The 19565-nt window shown below is 42.4% G+C and overlaps 1 protein-coding gene across 18 annotated transcripts in view; it reads left to right on the forward strand.

The window, feature by feature from the left end:
* Nucleotides 1-19565, forward strand: part of DNM1 (dynamin 1) — a 207900-nt gene that overhangs the window by 111433 nt on the left and 76902 nt on the right. The gene's annotated exons all lie outside the window — the stretch shown is intronic.

Here is a 19565-nt window from a genome sequence, read left to right on the forward strand (position 1 = left end):
ATGTATAGAATCAGCCTGATAGTATAGCACTGTATGTATAAAATCAGCCTGATAGCGCCAGTATAGCACTGTATATATAGACTCAGCCTGATAGCGCCAGTATAGCACTGTATGTATAGAATCAGCCTGATAGCGCCAGTATAGCACTGTATGTATAGAATCAGCCTGATAGCGCCAGTATAGCACTGTATGTATAGAATCAGCCTGATAGTGCCAGTATAGCACTGTATGTATAGAATCAGCCTGATAGCGCCAGTATAGCACTGTATATATAGACTCAGCCTGATAGCGCCAGTATAGTACTGTATGTATAGAATCAGCCTGATAGCGCCAGTATAGCACTGTATGTATAGAATCAGCCTGATAGCGCCAGTATAGCACTGTATGTATAGAATCAGCCTGATAGTGCCAGTATAGCACTGTATGTATAGAATCAGCCTGATAGCGCCAGTATAGCACTGTATATATAGACTCAGCCTGATAGCGCCAGTATAGCACTGTATGTATAGAATCAGCCTGATAGCGCCAGTATAGCACTGTATGTATAGACTCAGCCTGATAGTGCCAGTATAGCACTGTATGTATAGAATCAGCCTGATAGTGCCAGTATAGCACTGTATGTATAGAATCAGCCTGATAGCGGCAGTATAGCACTGTATGTATAGAATCAGCCTGATAGTGCCAGTATAGCACTGTATGTATAGAATCAGCCTGATAGCGCCAGTATAGTACTGTATGTATAGAATCAGCCTGATAGTGCCAGTATAGCACTGTATGTATAGACTCAGCCTGATAGTGCCAGTATAGCACTGTATGTATAGACTCAGCCTGATAGCGCCAGTATAGCACTGTATGTATAGACTCAGCCTGATAGTGCCAGTATAGCACTGTATGTATAGAATCAGCCTGATAGTGCCAGTATAGCACTGTATGTATAGAATCAGCCTGATAGTGCCAGTATAGCACTGTATGTATAGAATCAGCCTGATAGTGCCAGTATAGCACTGTATGTATAGAATCAGCCTGATAGTGCCAGTATAGCACTGCATGTATAGAATCAGCCTGATAGCGCCAGTATAGCACTGTATGTATAGACTCAGCCTGATAGTGCCAGTATAGCAGTGTATGTATAGACTCAGCCTGATAGTGCCAGTATAGCACTGTATGTATAGACTCAGCCTGATAGTGCCAGTATAGCACTGTATGTATACAATCAGCCTGATAGTTTCAGTATGTATAAAATCAGCCAGATAGTGCCAGTATAGCACTGTATGTAGAGAATCAGCCTGATTGTACCAGTATAGCACTGTATGTATAGAATCAGCCTGATATTGCCAGTATAGCACTGTATGTATAGAATCAGCCTGATAGTGCCAGTATAGCACTGTATGTATAGAATCAGCCTGATAGTGCCAGTATAGCACTGTATCTATAGAATCAGCCTGATAGCGGCAGTATAGCACTGTATGTATAGAATCAGCCTGATAGTGCCAGTATAGCACTGTATGTATAGAATCAGCCTGATAGTGCCAGTATAGCACTGTATGTATAGAATCAGCCTGATAGCGCCAGTATAGCACTGTATGTATAGAATCAGCCTGATAGTGCCAGTATAGCACTGTATGTATAGAATCAGCCTGATAGTGCCAGTATAGCACTGTATGTATAGAATCAGCCTGATAGCGCCAGTATAGCACTGTATGTATAGAATCAGCCTGATAGTGCCAGTATAGCACTGTATGTATAGAATCAGCCTGATAGTGCCAGTATAGCACTGTATGTATAGAATCAGCCTGATAGTGCCAGTATAGCACTGTATGTATAGAATCAGCCTGATAGTGCCAGTATAGCACTGTATGTATAGAATCAGCCTGATAGTGCCAGGATAGCACTGTATGTATAGACTCAGCCTGATAGCGCCAGTATAGCACTGTATGTATAGAATCAGCCTGATAGTGCCAGTATAGCACTGTATGTATAGACTCAGCCTGATAGTGCCAGTATAGCACTGTATGTATAGACTCAGCCTGATAGCGCCAGTATAGCATTGTATGTATAGACTCAGCCTGATAGTGCCAGTATAGCACTGTATGTATAGAATCAGCCTGATAGTGCCAGTATAGCACTGTATGTATAGAATCAGCCTGATAGTGCCAGTATAGCACTGTATCTATAGAATCAGCCTGATAGTGCCAGTATAGCACTGTATGTATAGAATCAGCCTGATAGTGCCAGTATAGCACTGCATGTATAGAATCAGCCTGATAGCGCCAGTATAGCACTGTATGTATAGAATCAGCCTGATAGTGCCAGTATAGCACTGTATGTATAGAATCAGCCTGATAGCGGCAGTATAGCACTGTATGTATAGAATCAGCCTGATAGTGCCAGTATAGCACTGTATGTATAGAATCAGCCTGATAGCGCCAGTATAGCACTGTATGTATAGAATCAGCCTGATAGTGCCAGTATAGCACTGTATGTATAGAATCAGCCTGATAGTGCCAGTATAGCACTGCATGTATAGAATCAGCCTGATAGTGCCAGTATAGCACTGCATGTATAGAATCAGCCTGATAGCGCCAGTATAGCACTGTATGTATAGACTCAGCCTGATAGTGCCAGTATAGCAGTGTATGTATAGACTCAGCCTGATAGTGCCAGTATAGCACTGTATGTATAGACTCAGCCTGATAGTGCCAGTATAGCACTGTATGTATAGAATCAGCCTGATAGTGCCAGTATAGCACTGTATGTATAGAATCAGCCTGATAGTGCCAGTATAGCACTGTATGTATAGAATCAGCCTGATAGTGCCAGTATAGCACTGTATGTATAGAATCAGCCTGATAGTGCCAGGATAGCACTGTATGTATAGACTCAGCCTGATAGCGCCAGTATAGCACTGTATGTATAGAATCAGCCTGATAGTGCCAGTATAGCACTGTATGTATAGACTCAGCCTGATAGTGCCAGTATAGCACTGTATGTATAGACTCAGCCTGATAGCGCCAGTATAGCATTGTATGTATAGACTCAGCCTGATAGTGCCAGTATAGCACTGTATGTATAGAATCAGCCTGATAGTGCCAGTATAGCACTGTATGTATAGAATCAGCCTGATAGTGCCAGTATAGCACTGTATCTATAGAATCAGCCTGATAGTGCCAGTATAGCACTGTATGTATAGAATCAGCCTGATAGTGCCAGTATAGCACTGCATGTATAGAATCAGCCTGATAGCGCCAGTATAGCACTGTATGTATAGAATCAGCCTGATAGTGCCAGTATAGCACTGTATGTATAGAATCAGCCTGATAGCGGCAGTATAGCACTGTATGTATAGAATCAGCCTGATAGTGCCAGTATAGCACTGTATGTATAGAATCAGCCTGATAGCGCCAGTATAGCACTGTATGTATAGAATCAGCCTGATAGTGCCAGTATAGCACTGTATGTATAGAATCAGCCTGATAGTGCCAGTATAGCACTGTATGTATAGAATCAGCCTGATAGTGCCAGTATAGCACTGCATGTATAGAATCAGCCTGATAGCGCCAGTATAGCACTGTATGTATAGACTCAGCCTGATAGTGCCAGTATAGCAGTGTATGTATAGACTCAGCCTGATAGTGCCAGTATAGCATTGTATGTATAGACTCAGCCTGATAGTGCCAGTATAGCACTGTATGTATAGAATCAGCCTGATAGTGCCAGTATAGCACTGTATGTATAGACTCAGCCTGATAGTGCCAGTATAGCACTGTATGTATAGACTCAGCCTGATAGCGCCAGTATAGCACTGTATGTATAGATCCAGCCTGATAGCGCCAGTATAGCACTGTATGTATAGATCCAGCCTGATAGCGCCAGTATAGCACTGTATGTATAGACTCAGCCTGATAGTGCCAGTATAGCACTGTATGTATAGACTCAGCCTGATAGTGCCAGTATAGCACTGTAGGTATAGACTCAGCCTGATAGTGCCAGTATAGCACTGTATGTATAGACTCAGCCTGATAGTGCCAGTATAGCACTGTATGTATAGAATCAGCCTGATAGCGCCAGTATAGCACTGTATGTATAGAATCAGCCTGATAGCGCCAGTATAGCACTGTATGTATAGAATCAGCCTGATAGTGCCAGTATAGCACTGTATGTATAGAATCAGCCTGATAGTGCCAGTATAGCACTGTATGTATAGAATCAGCCTGATAGTGCCAGTATAGCACTGTATGTATAGAATCAGCCTGATAGTGCCAGTATAGCACTGTATGTATAGAATCAGCCTGATAGTGCCAGTATAGCACTGTATGTATAGACTCAGCCTGATAGTGCCAGTATAGCACTGTATGTATAGACTCAGCCTGATAGTGCCAGTATAGCACTGTATGTATAGAATCAGCCTGATAGCGCCAGTATAGCACTGTATGTATAGACTCAGCCTGATAGTGCCAGTATAGCACTGTATGTATAGACTCAGCCTGATAGTGCCAGTATAGCACTGTATGTATAGAATCAGCCTGATAGTGCCAGTATAGCACTGTATGTATAGACTCAGCCTGATAGTGCCAGTATAGCACTGTATGTATAGACTCAGCCTGATAGTGCCAGTATAGCACTGTATGTATAGACTCAGCCTGATAGTGCCAGTATAGCACTGTATGTATAGAATCAGCCTGATAGTGCCAGTATAGCACTGTATGTATAGAATCAGCCTGATAGTGCCAGTATAGCACTGTATGTATAGAATCAGCCTGATAGCGCCAGTATAGCACTGTATGTATAGAATCAGCCTGATAGCGCCAGTATAGCACTGTATGTATGGACTCAGCCTGATAGTGCCAGTATAGCACTGTATGTATAGAATCAGCCTGATAGTGCAGTATAGCACTGTATGTATAGAATCAGCCTGATAGCGCCAGTATAGCACTGTATGTATAGAATCAGCCTGATAGTGCCAGTATAGCACTGTATGTATAGAATCAGCCTGATAGTGCCAGTATAGCACTGTATGTATAGAATCAGCCTGATAGTGCCAGTATAGCACTGTATGTATAGAATCAGCCTGATAGTGCCAGTATAGCACTGTTTGTATAGAATCAGCCTGATAGTGCCAGTATAGCACTGTTTGTATAGAATCAGCCTGATAGTGCCAGTATAGCACTGTATGTATAGAATAAGCCTGATAGTGCCAGTATAGCACTGTATGTATAGAATCAGCCTGATAGCGCCTGTATAGCACTGTATGTATAGACTCAGCTTGGTAGTGCCAGTATAGCACTGTATGTATAGAATCAGTCTGATAGTGCCAGTATAGCACTGTATGTATAGACTCAGCCTGATAGTGCCAGTATAGCGCTGTATGTATAGACTCAGCCTGATAGTGCCAGTATAGCAGTGTATGTATAGACTCAGCCTGATAGTGCCAGTATAGCGCTGTATGTATAGACTCAGCCTGATAGTGCCAGTATAGCACTGTATGTATAGAATCAGCCTGATAGTGCCAGTATAGGACTGTATGTATAGAATCAGCCTGATAGTGCCAGTATAGCACTGTATGTATAGAATCAGGCCTGATAGTGCCAGTATAGCACTGTATGTATAGAATCAGCATGATAGTGCCAGTATAGCACTGTATGTATAGAATCAGCCTGATAGTGCCAGTATAGCACTGTATGTATAGACTCAGCCTGATAGTGCCAGTATAGCACTGTATGTATAGACTCAGCCTGATAGCGCCAGTATAGCACTGTATGTATAGATCCAGCCTGATAGCGCCAGTATAGCAGTGTATGTATAGACTCAGCCTGATAGTGCCAGTTATAGCACTGTATGTATAGACTCAGCCTGATAGTGCCAGTATAGCACTGTATGTATAGACTCAGCCTGATAGTGCCAGTATAGCACTGTATGTATAGAATCAGCCTGATAGTGCCAGTATAGCACTGTATGTATAGAATCAGCCTGATAGTGCCAGTATAGCACTGCATGTATAGAATCAGCCTGATAGCGCCAGTATAGCACTGTATGTATAGAATCAGCCTGATAGTGCCAGTATAGCACTGTATGTATAGAATCAGCCTGATAGTGCCAGTATAGCACTGTATGTATAGGACTCAGCCTGATAGCGCCAGTATAGCACTGTATGTATAGACTCAGCCTGATAGTGCCAGTATAGCACTGTATGTATAGAATCAGCCTGATAGTGCCAGTATAGCACTGTATGTATAGAATCAGCCTGATAGTGCCATTATAGCACTGTATGTATAGAATCAGCCTGATAGTGCCAGTATAGCACTGTATGTATAGAATCAGCCTGATAGTGCCAGTATAGCACTGCATGTATAGAATAAGCCTGATAGCGCCAGTATAGCACTGTATGTATAGACTCAGCCTGATAGTGCCAGTATAGCAGTATATGTATAGACTCAGCCTGATAGTGCCAGTATAGCACTGTATGTATAGACTCAGCCTGATAGTGCCAGTATAGCACTGTATGTATAGAATCAGCCTGATAGTGCCAGTATAGCACTGTATGTATAGACTCAGCTGATAGTGCCAGTATAGCACTGTATGTATAGACTCAGCCTGATAGCGCCAGTATAGCACTGTATGTATAGATCCAGCCTGATAGCGCCAGTATAGCACTGTATGTATAGACTCAGCCTGATAGTGCCAGTATAGCACTGTATGTATAGACTCAGCCTGATAGTGCCAGTATAGCACTGTATGCATAGACTCAGCCTGATAGTGCCAGTATAGCACTGTATGTATAGACTCAGCCTGATAGTGCCAGTATAGCACTGTATGTATAGAATCAGCCTGATAGCGCCAGTATAGCACTGTATGTATAGAATCAGCCTGATAGTGCCAGTATAGCACTGTATGTATAGAATCAGCCTGATAGTGCCAGTATAGCACTGTATGTATAGAATCAGCCTGATAGTGCCAGTATAGCACTGTATGTATAGAATCAGCCTGATAGTGCCACTATAGCACTGTATGTATAGAATCAGCCTGATAGTGCCAGTATAGCACTGTATGTATAGAATCATCCTGATAGTTTCAGTATGTATAAAATCAGCCTGATAGTGCCAGTATAGCACTGTATGTGTAGAATCAGCCTGATAGTGCCAGTATAGCACTGTATGTATAGAATCAGCCTGATAGTGCCAGTATAGCACTGTATGTATAGACTCAGCCTGATAGTGCCAGTATAGCACTGTATGTCATAGACTCAGCCTGATAGTGCCAGTATAGCACTGTATGTATAGACTCAGCCTGATAGTGCCAGTATAGCACTGTATGTATAGACTCAGCCTGATAGTGCCAGTATAGCACTGTATGTATAGAATCAGCCTGATAGTGCCAGTATAGCACTGTATGTATAGAATCAGCCTGATAGTGCCAGTATAGCACTGTATGTATAGACTCAGCCTGATAGTGCCAGTATAGCACTGTATGTATAGACTCAGCCTGATAGCGTCAGTATAGCACTGTATGTATAGATCCAGCCTGATAGCGCCAGTATAGCACTGTATGTATAGACTCAGCCTGATAGTGCCAGTATAGCACTGTATGTATAGACTCAGCCTGATAGTGCCAGTATAGCACTGTATGTATAGACTCAGCCTGATAGTGCCAGTATAGCACTGTATGTATAGACTCAGCCTGATAGTGCCAGTATAGCACTGTATGTATAGAATCAGCCTGATAGCGCCAGTATAGCACTGTATGTATAGAATCAGCCTGATAGTGCCAGTATAGCACTGTATGTATAGACTCAGCCTGATAGCCCCTGTATAGCACTGTATGTATAGACTCAGCCTGATAGTGCCAGTATAGCACTGTATGTATAGAATCAGCCTGATAGTGCAGTATAGCACTGTATGTATAGAATCAGCCTGATAGCGCCAGTATAGCACTGTATGTATAGAATCAGCCTGATAGCGCCAGTATAGCACTGTATGTATAGACTCAGCCTGATAGTGCCAGTATAGCACTGTATGTATAGAATCAGCCTGATAGTGCAGTATAGCACTGTATGTATAGAATCAGCCTGATAGCGCCAGTATAGCACTGTATGTATAGAATCAGCCTGATAGTGCCAGTATAGCACTGTATGTATAGAATCAGCCTGATAGTGCCAGTATAGCACTGTATGTATAGAATCAGCCTGATAGTGCCAGTATAGCACTGTATGTATAGAATCAGCCTGATAGTGCCAGTATAGCACTGTATGTATAGAATCAGCCTGATAGCGCCAGTATAGCACTGTATGTATAGAATCAGCCTGATAGCGCCAGTATAGCACTGTATGTATGGACTCAGCCTGATAGTGCCAGTATAGCACTGTATGTATAGAATCAGCCTGATAGTGCCAGTATAGCACTGTATGTATAGACTCAGCCTGATAGCCCCTGTATAGCACTGTATGTATAGACTCAGCCTGATAGTGCCAGTATAGCACTGTATGTATAGAATCAGCCTGATAGTGCAGTATAGCACTGTATGTATAGAATCAGCCTGATAGCGCCAGTATAGCACTGTATGTATAGAATCATCCTGATAGTGCCAGTATAGCACTGTATGTATAGAATCAGCCTGATAGTGCCAGTATAGCACTGTATGTATAGAATCAGCCTGATAGTGCCAATATAGCACTGTATGTATAGAATCAGCCTGATAGTGCCAGTATAGCACTGTATGTATAGAATCAGCCTGATAGTGCCAGTATAGCACTGTATGTATAGAATAAGCCTGATAGTGCCAGTATAGCACTGTATGTATAGAATCAGCCTGATAGCGCCTGTATAGCACTGTATGTATAGACTCAGCTTGATAGTGCCAGTATAGCACTGTATGTATAGAATCAGTCTGATAGTGCCAGTATAGCGCTGTATGTATAGACTCAGCCTGATAGTGCCAGTATAGCGCTGTATGTATAGACTCAGCCTGATAGTGCCAGTATAGCACTGTATGTATAGAATCAGCCTGATAGTGCCAGTATAGGACTGTATGTATAGAATCAGCCTGATAGTGCTAGTATAGCACTGTATGTATAGAATCAGCCTTATAGTGCCAGTATAGCACTGGATGTATAGAATCAGCATGATAGTGCCAGTATAGCACTGTATGTATAGAATAAGCCTGATAGTGCCAGTATAGCACTGTATGTATAGAATCAGCCTGATAGCGCCAGTATAGCACTGTATGTATAGAATCAGCCTGATAGCGCCAGTATAGCATTGTATGTATAGACTCAGCCTGATAGTGCCAGTATAGCACTGTATGTAGAGAATCAGCCTGATAGCGCCAGTATAGCACTGTATGTATAGAATCAGCCTGATAGTGCCAGTATAGCACTGTATGTATAGAATCAGCCTGATAGTGCCAGTATAGCACTGTATGTATAGAATCAGCCTGATAGTGCCAGTATAGTACTGTATCTATAGAATCAGCCTGATAGCGGCAGTATAGCACTGTATGTATAGAATCAGCCTGATAGTGCCAGTATAGCACTGTATGTATAGAATCAGCCTGATAGTGCCAGTATAGCACTGTATGTATAGAATCAGCCTGATAGCGCCAGTATAGCACTGTATGTATAGAATCAGCCTGATAGTGCCAGTATAGCACTGTATGTATAGAATCAGCCTGATAGTGCCAGTATAGCACTGTATGTATAGAATCAGCCTGATAGCGCCAGTATAGCCCTGTATGTATAGAATCAGCCTGATAGTGCCAGTATAGCACTGTATGTATAGAATCAGCCTGATAGTGCCAGTATAGCACTGTATGTATAGAATCAGCCTGATAGTGCCAGTATAGCACTGTATGTATAGAATCAGCCTGATAGCGCCAGTATAGCACTGTATGTATAGAATCAGCCTGATAGTGCCAGGATAGCACTGTATGTATAGACTCAGCCTGATAGTGCCAGTATAGCACTGTATGTATAGAATCAGCCTGATAGCGCCAGTATAGCACTGTATGTATAGAATCAGCCTGATAGTGCCAGTATAGCACTGTATGTATAGAATCAGCCTGATAGTGCCAGTATAGCACTGTATGTATAGAATCAGCCTGATAGTGCCAGTATAGCACTGTATGTATAGAATCAGCCTGATAGCGCCAGTATAGCACTGTATGTATAGAATCAGCCTGATAGCGCCAGTATAGCACTGTATGTATGGACTCAGCCTGATAGTGCCAGTATAGCACTGTATGTATAGAATCAGCCTGATAGTGCAGTATAGCACTGTATGTATAGAATCAGCCTGATAGCGCCAGTATAGCACTGTATGTATAGAATCAGCCTGATAGTGCCAGTATAGCACTGTATGTATAGAATCAGCCTGATAGTGCCAGTATAGCACTGTATGTATAGAATCAGCCTGATAGTGCCAGTATAGCACTGTATGTATAGAATCAGCCTGATAGTGCCAGTATAGCACTGTATGTATAGAATCAGCCTGATAGTGCCAGTATAGCACTGTATGTATAGAATAAGCCTGATAGTGCCAGTATAGCACTGTATGTATAGAATCAGCCTGATAGCGCCTGTATAGCACTGTATGTATAGACTCAGCTTGATAGTGCCAGTATAGCACTGTATGTATAGAATCAGTATGATAGTGCCAGTATAGCACTGTATGTATAGACTCAGCCTGATAGTGCCAGTATAGCGCTGTATGTATAGACTCAGCCTGATAGTGCCAGTATAGCACTGTATGTATAGAATCAGCCTGATAGTGCCAGTATAGGACTGTATGTATAGAATCAGCCTGATAGTGCTAGTATAGCACTGTATGTATAGAATCAGCCTTATAGTGCCAGTATAGCACTGGATGTATAGAATCAGCATGATAGTGCCAGTATAGCACTGTATGTATAGAATCAGCCTGATAGTGCCAGTATAGCACTGTATGTATAGAATCAGCCTGATAGCGCCAGTATAGCACTGTATGTATAGAATCAGCCTGATAGTGCCAGTATAGCACTGTATGTATAGACTCAGCCTGATAGTGCCAGTATAGCACTGTATGTAGAGAATCAGCCTGATAGCGCCAGTATAGCACTGTATGTATAGAATCAGCCTGATAGTGCCAGTATAGCACTGTATGTATAGAATCAGCCTGATAGTGCCAGTATAGCACTGTATGTATAGAATCAGCCTGATAGTGCCAGTATAGTACTGTATCTATAGAATCAGCCTGATAGCGGCAGTATAGCACTGTATGTATAGAATCAGCCTGATAGTGCCAGTATAGCACTGTATGTATAGAATCAGCCTGATAGTGCCAGTATAGCACTGTATGTATAGAATCAGCCTGATAGCGCCAGTATAGCACTGTATGTATAGAATCAGCCTGATAGTGCCAGTATAGCACTGTATGTATAGAATCAGCCTGATAGTGCCAGTATAGCACTGTATGTATAGAATCAGCCTGATAGCGCCAGTATAGCACTGTATGTATAGAATCAGCCTGATAGTGCCAGTATAGCACTGTATGTATAGAATCAGCCTGATAGTGCCAGTATAGCACTGTATGTATAGAATCAGCCTGATAGTGCCAGTATAGCACTGTATGTATAGAATCAGCCTGATAGCGCCAGTATAGCACTGTATGTATAGAATCAGCCTGATAGTGCCAGGATAGCACTGTATGTATAGACTCAGCCTGATAGTGCCAGTATAGCACTGTATGTATAGAATCAGCCTGATAGCGCCAGTATAGCACTGTATGTATAGAATCAGCCTGATAGTGCCAGTATAGCACTGTATGTATAGAATCAGCCTGATAGTGCCAGTATAGCACTGTATGTATAGAATCAGCCTGATAGTGCCAGTATAGCACTGTATGTATAGAATCAGCCTGATAGTGCCAGTATAGCACTGTATGTATAGAATCAGCCTGATAGTGACAGTATAGCACTGTATGTATAGAATCAGCCTGATAGTGCCTGTATAGCACTGTATGTATAGAATCAGCCTGATAGTGCCAGTATAGGACTGTATGTATAGAATCAGCCTGATAGTGACAGTATAGCACTGTATGTATAGAATCAGCCTGATAGTGCCAGTATAGGACTGTATGTATAGAATCAGCCTGATAGTGACAGTATAGCACTGTATGTATAGAATCAGCCTGATAGTGCCAGTATAGCACTGTATGTATAGAATCAGCCTGATAGCGCCAGTATAGCACTGTATGTATAGAATCAGCCTGATAGCGCCAGTATAGCACTGTATGTATAGACTCAGCCTGATAGTGCCAGTATAGCACTGTATGTATAGAATCAGCCTGATAGTGCAGTATAGCACTGTATGTATAGAATCAGCCTGATAGCGCCAGTATAGCACTGTATGTATAGAATCAGCCTGATAGTGCCAGTATAGCACTGTATGTATAGAATCAGCCTGATAGTGCCAGTATAGCACTGTATGTATAGAATCAGCCTGATAGTGCCAGTATAGCACTGTATGTATAGAATCAGCCTGATAGTGCCAGTATAGCACTGTATGTATAGAATCAGCCTTATAGTGCCAGTATAGCACTGGATGTATAGAATCAGCATGATAGTGCCAGTATAGCACTGTATGTATAGAATCAGCCTGATAGTGCCAGTATAGCACTGTATGTATAGAATCAGCCTGATAGCGCCAGTATAGCACTGTATGTATAGAATCAGCCTGATAGTGCCAGTATAGCACTGTATGTATAGACTCAGCCTGATAGTGCCAGTATAGCACTGTATGTAGAGAATCAGCCTGATAGCGCCAGTATAGCACTGTATGTATAGAATCAGCCTGATAGTGCCAGTATAGCACTGTATGTATAGAATCAGCCTGATAGTGCCAGTATAGCACTGTATGTATAGAATCAGCCTGATAGTGCCAGTATAGTACTGTATCTATAGAATCAGCCTGATAGCGGCAGTATAGCACTGTATGTATAGAATCAGCCTGATAGTGCCAGTATAGCACTGTATGTATAGAATCAGCCTGATAGTGCCAGTATAGCACTGTATGTATAGAATCAGCCTGATAGCGCCAGTATAGCACTGTATGTATAGAATCAGCCTGATAGTGCCAGTATAGCACTGTATGTATAGAATCAGCCTGATAGTGCCAGTATAGCACTGTATGTATAGAATCAGCCTGATAGCGCCAGTATAGCACTGTATGTATAGAATCAGCCTGATAGTGCCAGTATAGCACTGTATGTATAGAATCAGCCTGATAGTGCCAGTATAGCACTGTATGTATAGAATCAGCCTGATAGTGCCAGTATAGCACTGTATGTATAGAATCAGCCTGATAGCGCCAGTATAGCACTGTATGTATAGAATCAGCCTGATAGTGCCAGGATAGCACTGTATGTATAGACTCAGCCTGATAGTGCCAGTATAGCACTGTATGTATAGAATCAGCCTGATAGCGCCAGTATAGCACTGTATGTATAGAATCAGCCTGATAGTGCCAGTATAGCACTGTATGTATAGAATCAGCCTGATAGTGCCAGTATAGCACTGTATGTATAGAATCAGCCTGATAGTGCCAGTATAGCACTGTATGTATAGAATCAGCCTGATAGTGCCAGTATAGCACTGTATGTATAGAATCAGCCTGATAGTGACAGTATAGCACTGTATGTATAGAATCAGCCTGATAGTGCCTGTATAGCACTGTATGTATAGAATCAGCCTGATAGTGCCAGTATAGGACTGTATGTATAGAATCAGCCTGATAGTGACAGTATAGCACTGTATGTATAGAATCAGCCTGATAGTGCCAGTATAGCACTGTATGTATAGAATCAGCCTGATAGTGCCAGTATAGCACTGTATGTATAGAATCAGCCTGATAGTGCCAGTATAGCACTGTATGTATAGAATCAGCCTGATAGTGCCAGTATAGCACTGTATGTATAGAATCAGCCTGATAGTGCCAGTATAGCACTGTATGTATAGAATCAGCCTGATAGTGCCAGTATAGCACTGTATGTATAGACTCAGCCTGATAGTGCCAGTATAGCACTGTATGTAAAGAATCAGCCTGATAGTGCCAGTATAGCACTGTATGTATAGAATCAGCCTGATAGCGCAGTATAGCACTGTATGTATAGAATCAGCCTGATAGTGCCAGTATAGCACTGTATGTATAGACTCAGCCTGATAGTGCCAGTATAGCACTGTATGTAAAGAATCAGCCTGATAGTGCCAGTATAGCACTGTATGTATAGAATCAGCCTGATAGCGCAGTATAGCACTGTATGTATAGAATCAGCCTGATAGTGCCAGTATAGCACTGTATGTATAGAATCAGCCTGATAGTGCCAGTATAGCACTGTATGTATAGAATCAGCCTGATAGTGCCAGTATAGCACTGTATGTATAGAATCAGCCTGATAGTGCCAGTATAGCACTGTATGTATAGAATCAGCCTGATAGTGCCAGTATAGCACTGTATGTATAGAATCAGCCTGATAGTGCCAGTATAGCACTGTATGTATAGACTCAGCCTGATAGTGCCAGTATAGCACTGCATGTAAAGAATCAGCCTGATAGTGCCAGTATAGCACTGTATGTATAGAATCAGCCTGATAGCGCAGTATAGCACTGTATGTATAGAATCAGCCTGATAGTGCCAGTATAGCACTGTATGTATAGAATCAGCCTGATAGTGCCAGTATAGCACTGTATGTATAGAATCAGCCTGATAGTGCCAGTATAGCACTGTATGTATAGAATCAGCCTGATAGTGCCAGTATAGCACTGTATGTATAGAATCAGCCTGATAGTGCCAGTATAGCACTGTATGTATAGAATCAGCCTGATAGTGCCAGTATAGCACTGTATGTATAGAATCAGCCTGATAGTGCCAGTATAGGACTGTATGTATAGAATCAGCCTGATAGTGACAGTATAGCACTGTATGTATAGAATCAGCCTGATAGTGCCAGTATAGCACTGTATGTATAGAATCAGCCTGATAGCGCAGTATAGCACTGTATGTATTGAATCAGCGTGATAGTGCCAGTATAGCACTGTATGTATAGAATCAGCCTGATAGTGCCAGTATAGCACTGTATGTATAGAATCAGCCTGATAGTGCCAGTATAGCACTGTATGTATAGACTCAGCCTGATAGTGCCAGTATAGCACTGTATGTAAAGAATCAGCCTGATAGTGCCAGTATAGCACTGTATGTATAGAATCAGCCTGATAGCGCAGTATAGCACTGTATGTATAGAATCAGCCTGATAGTGCCAGTATAGCACTGTATGTATAGAATCAGCCTGATAGTGCCAGTATAGCACTGTATGTATAGAATCAGCCTGATAGTGCCAGTATAGCACTGTATGTAAAGAATCAGCCTGATAGTGCCAGTATAGCACTGTATGTATAGAATCAGCCTGATAGCGCAGTATAGCACTGTATGTATAGAATCAGCCTGATAGTGCCAGTATAGCACTGTATGTATAGAATCAGCCTGATAGCGCAGTATAGCACTGTATGTATAGAATCAGCCTGATAGTGCCAGTATAGCACTGTATGTATAGAATCAGCCTGATAGTGCCAGTATAGCACTGTATGTATAGAATCAGCCTGATAGTGCCAGTATAGCACTGTATGTATAGAATCAGCCTGATAGTGCCAGTATAGCACTGTATGTATAGAATCAGCCTGATAGTGCCAGTATAGCACTGTATGTATAGACTCAGCCTGATAGTGCCAGTATAGCACTGCATGTAAAGAATCAGCCTGATAGTGCCAGTATAGCACTGTATGTATAGAATCAGCCTGATAGCGCAGTATAGCACTGTATGTATAGAATCAGCCTGATAGTGCCAGTATAGCACTGTATGTATAGAATCAGCCTGATAGTGCCAGTATAGCACTGTATGTATAGAATCAGCCTGATAGTGCCAGTATAGCACTGTATGTATAGAATCAGCCTGATAGTGCCAGTATAGCACTGTATGTATAGAATCAGCCTGATAGTGCCAGTATAGCACTGTATGTATAGAATCAGCCTGATAGTGCCAGTATAGCACTGTATGTATAGAATCAGCCTGATAGTGCCAGTATAGGACTGTATGTATAGAATCAGCCTGATAGTGACAGTATAGCACTGTATGTATAGAATCAGCCTGATAGTGCCAGTATAGCACTGTATGTATAGAATCAGCCTGATAGCGCAGTATAGCACTGTATGTATAGAATCAGCGTGATAGTGCCAGTATAGCACTGTATGTATAGAATCAGCCTGATAGTGCCAGTATAGCACTGTATGTATAGAATCAGCCTGATAGTGCCAGTATAGCACTGTATGTATAGACTCAGCCTGATAGTGCCAGTATAGCACTGTATGAAAAGAATCAGCCTGATAGTGCCAGTATAGCACTGTATGTATAGAATCAGCCTGATAGCGCAGTATAGAACTGTATGTATAGAATCAGCCTGATAGTGCCAGTATAGCACTGTATGTATAGAATCAGCCTGATAGTGCCAGTATAGCACTGTATGTATAGAATCAGCCTGATAGTGCCAGTATAGCACTGTATGTAAAGAATCAGCCTGATAGTGCCAGTATAGCACTGTATGTATAGAATCAGCCTGATAGCGCAGTATAGCACTGTATGTATAGAATCAGCCTGATAGTGCCAGTATAGCACTGTATGTATAGAATCAGCCTGATAGCGCAGTATAGCACTGTATGTATAGAATCAGCCTGATAGTGCCAGTATAGCACTGTATGTATAGAATCAGCCTGATAGTGCCAGTATAGCACTGTATGTATAGAATCAGCCTGATAGTGCCAGTATAGCACTGTATGTAAAGAATCAGCCTGATAGTGCCAGTATAGTACTGTATGTATAGAATCAGCCTGATAGCGCAGTATAGCACTGTATGTATAGAATCAGCCTGATAGTGCCAGTATAGCACTGTATGTATAGAATCAGCCTGATAGTGCCAGTATAGCACTGTATGTATAGAATCAGCCTGATAGTGCCAGTATAGCACTGTATGTAAAGAATCAGCCTGATAGTGCCAGTATAGTACTGTATGTATAGAATCAGCCTGATAGCGCAGTATAGCACTGGATGTATAGAATCAGCCTGATAGTGCCAGTATAGCACTGTATGTATAGAATCAGCCTGATAGTGCCAGTATAGCACTGTCTGTATAGAATCAGCCTGATAGTGCCAGTATAGCACTGTATGTATAGAATCAGCCTGATAGCGCCAGTTTAGCACTGTATGTATAGAATCAGCCTGATAGTGCCAGTATAGCACTGTATGTATAGAATCAGCCTGATAGTGCCAGTATAGCACTGTATGTATAGAATCAGCCTGATAGTGCCAGTATAGCACTGTCTGTATAGAATCAGCCTGATAGTGCCAGTATAGCACTGTATGTATAGAATCAGCCTGATAGCGCCGTATAGCACTGTATGTATAGAATCAGCCTGATAGTGCCAGTATAGCACTGTATGTATAGAATCAGCCTGATAGTGCCAGTATAGCACTGTATGTATAGAATCAGCCTGATAGTGCCAGTATAGCACTGTCTGTATAGAATCAGCCTGATAGTGCCAGTATAGCACTGTATGTATAGAATCAGCCTGATAGCGCCGTATAGCACTGTATGTATAGAATCAGCCTGATAGTGCCAGTATAGCACTGTATGTATAGAATCAGCCTGATAGTGCCAGTATAGCACTGTATGTAAAGAATCAGCCTGATAGTGCCAGTATAGCACTGTATGTATAGAATCAGCCTGATAGCGCCAGTATAGCACTGTATGTATAGAATCAGCCTGATAGCACTGTATGTATAGACTCAGCCTGATAGTGCCAGTATAGCACTGTATGTATAGAATCAGCCTGATAGCGCAGTATAGCACTGTATGTATAGAATCAGCCTGATAGTGCCAGTATAGCACTGTATGTATAGAATCAGCCTGGTAGTGCCAGTATAGCACTGTATGTATAGAATCAGCCTGATAGTGCCAGTATAGCACTGTATGTATAGAATCAGCCTGATAGCGCCAGTATAGCACTGTATGTATAGAATCAGCCTGATAGTGCCAGTTTAGCAGTGTATGTATAGAATCAGCCTGATAGTGCCAGTATAGCACTGTATGTATAGAATCAGCCTGATAGCGCCAGTATAGCACTGTATGTATAGAATCAGCCTGATAGTGCCAGTATAGCACTGTATGTATAGAATCAGCCTGATAGCGCCAGTATAGCACTGTATGTATAGAATCAGCCTGATAGTGCCAGTTTAGCAGTGTATGTATAGAATCAGCCTGATAGTGCCAGTATAGCACTGGCTTTAGGTTATATAGGAAAATCCTGGTGATTGCTGCGCTTTAAAGGGAGTCTCTGGGAGTAGAAAAAAAGGGCTTTTTTAGACCTCCAAACAGCGCCACTCTTCTCTGTTGGTTGTGACTGGTATTGCAGTCCATCCTGCAGACAGTAGTCATGGCCGAGAGTGACTCTTTCTGTAAAAAAAAAAGCAATAATAATAATGGTAGATGCCCCCTTTTAGCTCCAAGAGTTTGGTAAAGGGTGCAAGGTACATGTAGGGCAATAGCCGAAATAGGGTCTTTCATTCCTTCTCCAAGGATCCCTGCCTACTTCCTCCATTACTCGTCATTACTTTCTAAGTGATTTACACATTTCTCTATCCCTTTCACTCTTCTACACTTCTCTCTCCTTGTCTTCCTCTGATGTTACTCCAAAAATAGGACCCCAACCACCTTAAAGCCAGCCGTCCCCCACCTCTTATGTCTATGGGGGTCTCCCAGCTCTTTTCTCACAGGAGAAAGAAGGATCGGGCATACCCCCACCTCTTATGTCTATGGGGGTCTCCTGCCTCTTTCCTCACAGGAGAAAGATGGATCGGCCATACCACCACCTCTTATGTCTATGGGGCTCTCCCGACTCTTTCTTCACAGGAGAAAGAAGGATTGGGCATACCCCCACCTCTTATGTCTATGGTGCTCTCCCGACTCTTTCTTCACAGGAGAAAGAAGGATCGGACATACCCCCACCTCTTATGTCTATGGGGCTCTCCCGACTCTTTCTTCACAGGAGAAAGAAGGATTGGGCATACCACCACCTCTTATGTCTATGGGGCTCTCCCGACTCTTTCTTCACAGGAGAAAGAAGGATCGGGCATACCCCCACCTCTTATGTCTATGGGGCTCTCCCGACTCTTTCTTCACAGGAGAAAGAAGGATTGGCCATAACCCCACCTCTTATGTCTATGGGGGTCTCCCGACTCTTTCTTCACAGGAGAAAGAAGGATTGGCCATACCCCCACCTCTTATGTCTATGGGGGTCTCCTGGCTCTTTCCTCACAGGAGAAAGAAGGATCGGGCATACCCCCACCTCTTATGTCTATGGGGGTCTCCCGGATCTTTCCTCACAGGAGAAAGAAGGATCGGGCATACCCCCACCTCTTATGTCTATGGGGGTCTCCCGGATCTTTTCTTAGAGGAGAAAGAAGGATGGGGCATATTGAATTGTAGTGCACGATCGT

This window comes from Anomaloglossus baeobatrachus, chromosome 9 (assembly GCF_048569485.1).
Source record: "Anomaloglossus baeobatrachus isolate aAnoBae1 chromosome 9, aAnoBae1.hap1, whole genome shotgun sequence".
NCBI lineage: Eukaryota > Metazoa > Chordata > Amphibia > Anura > Aromobatidae > Anomaloglossus > Anomaloglossus baeobatrachus.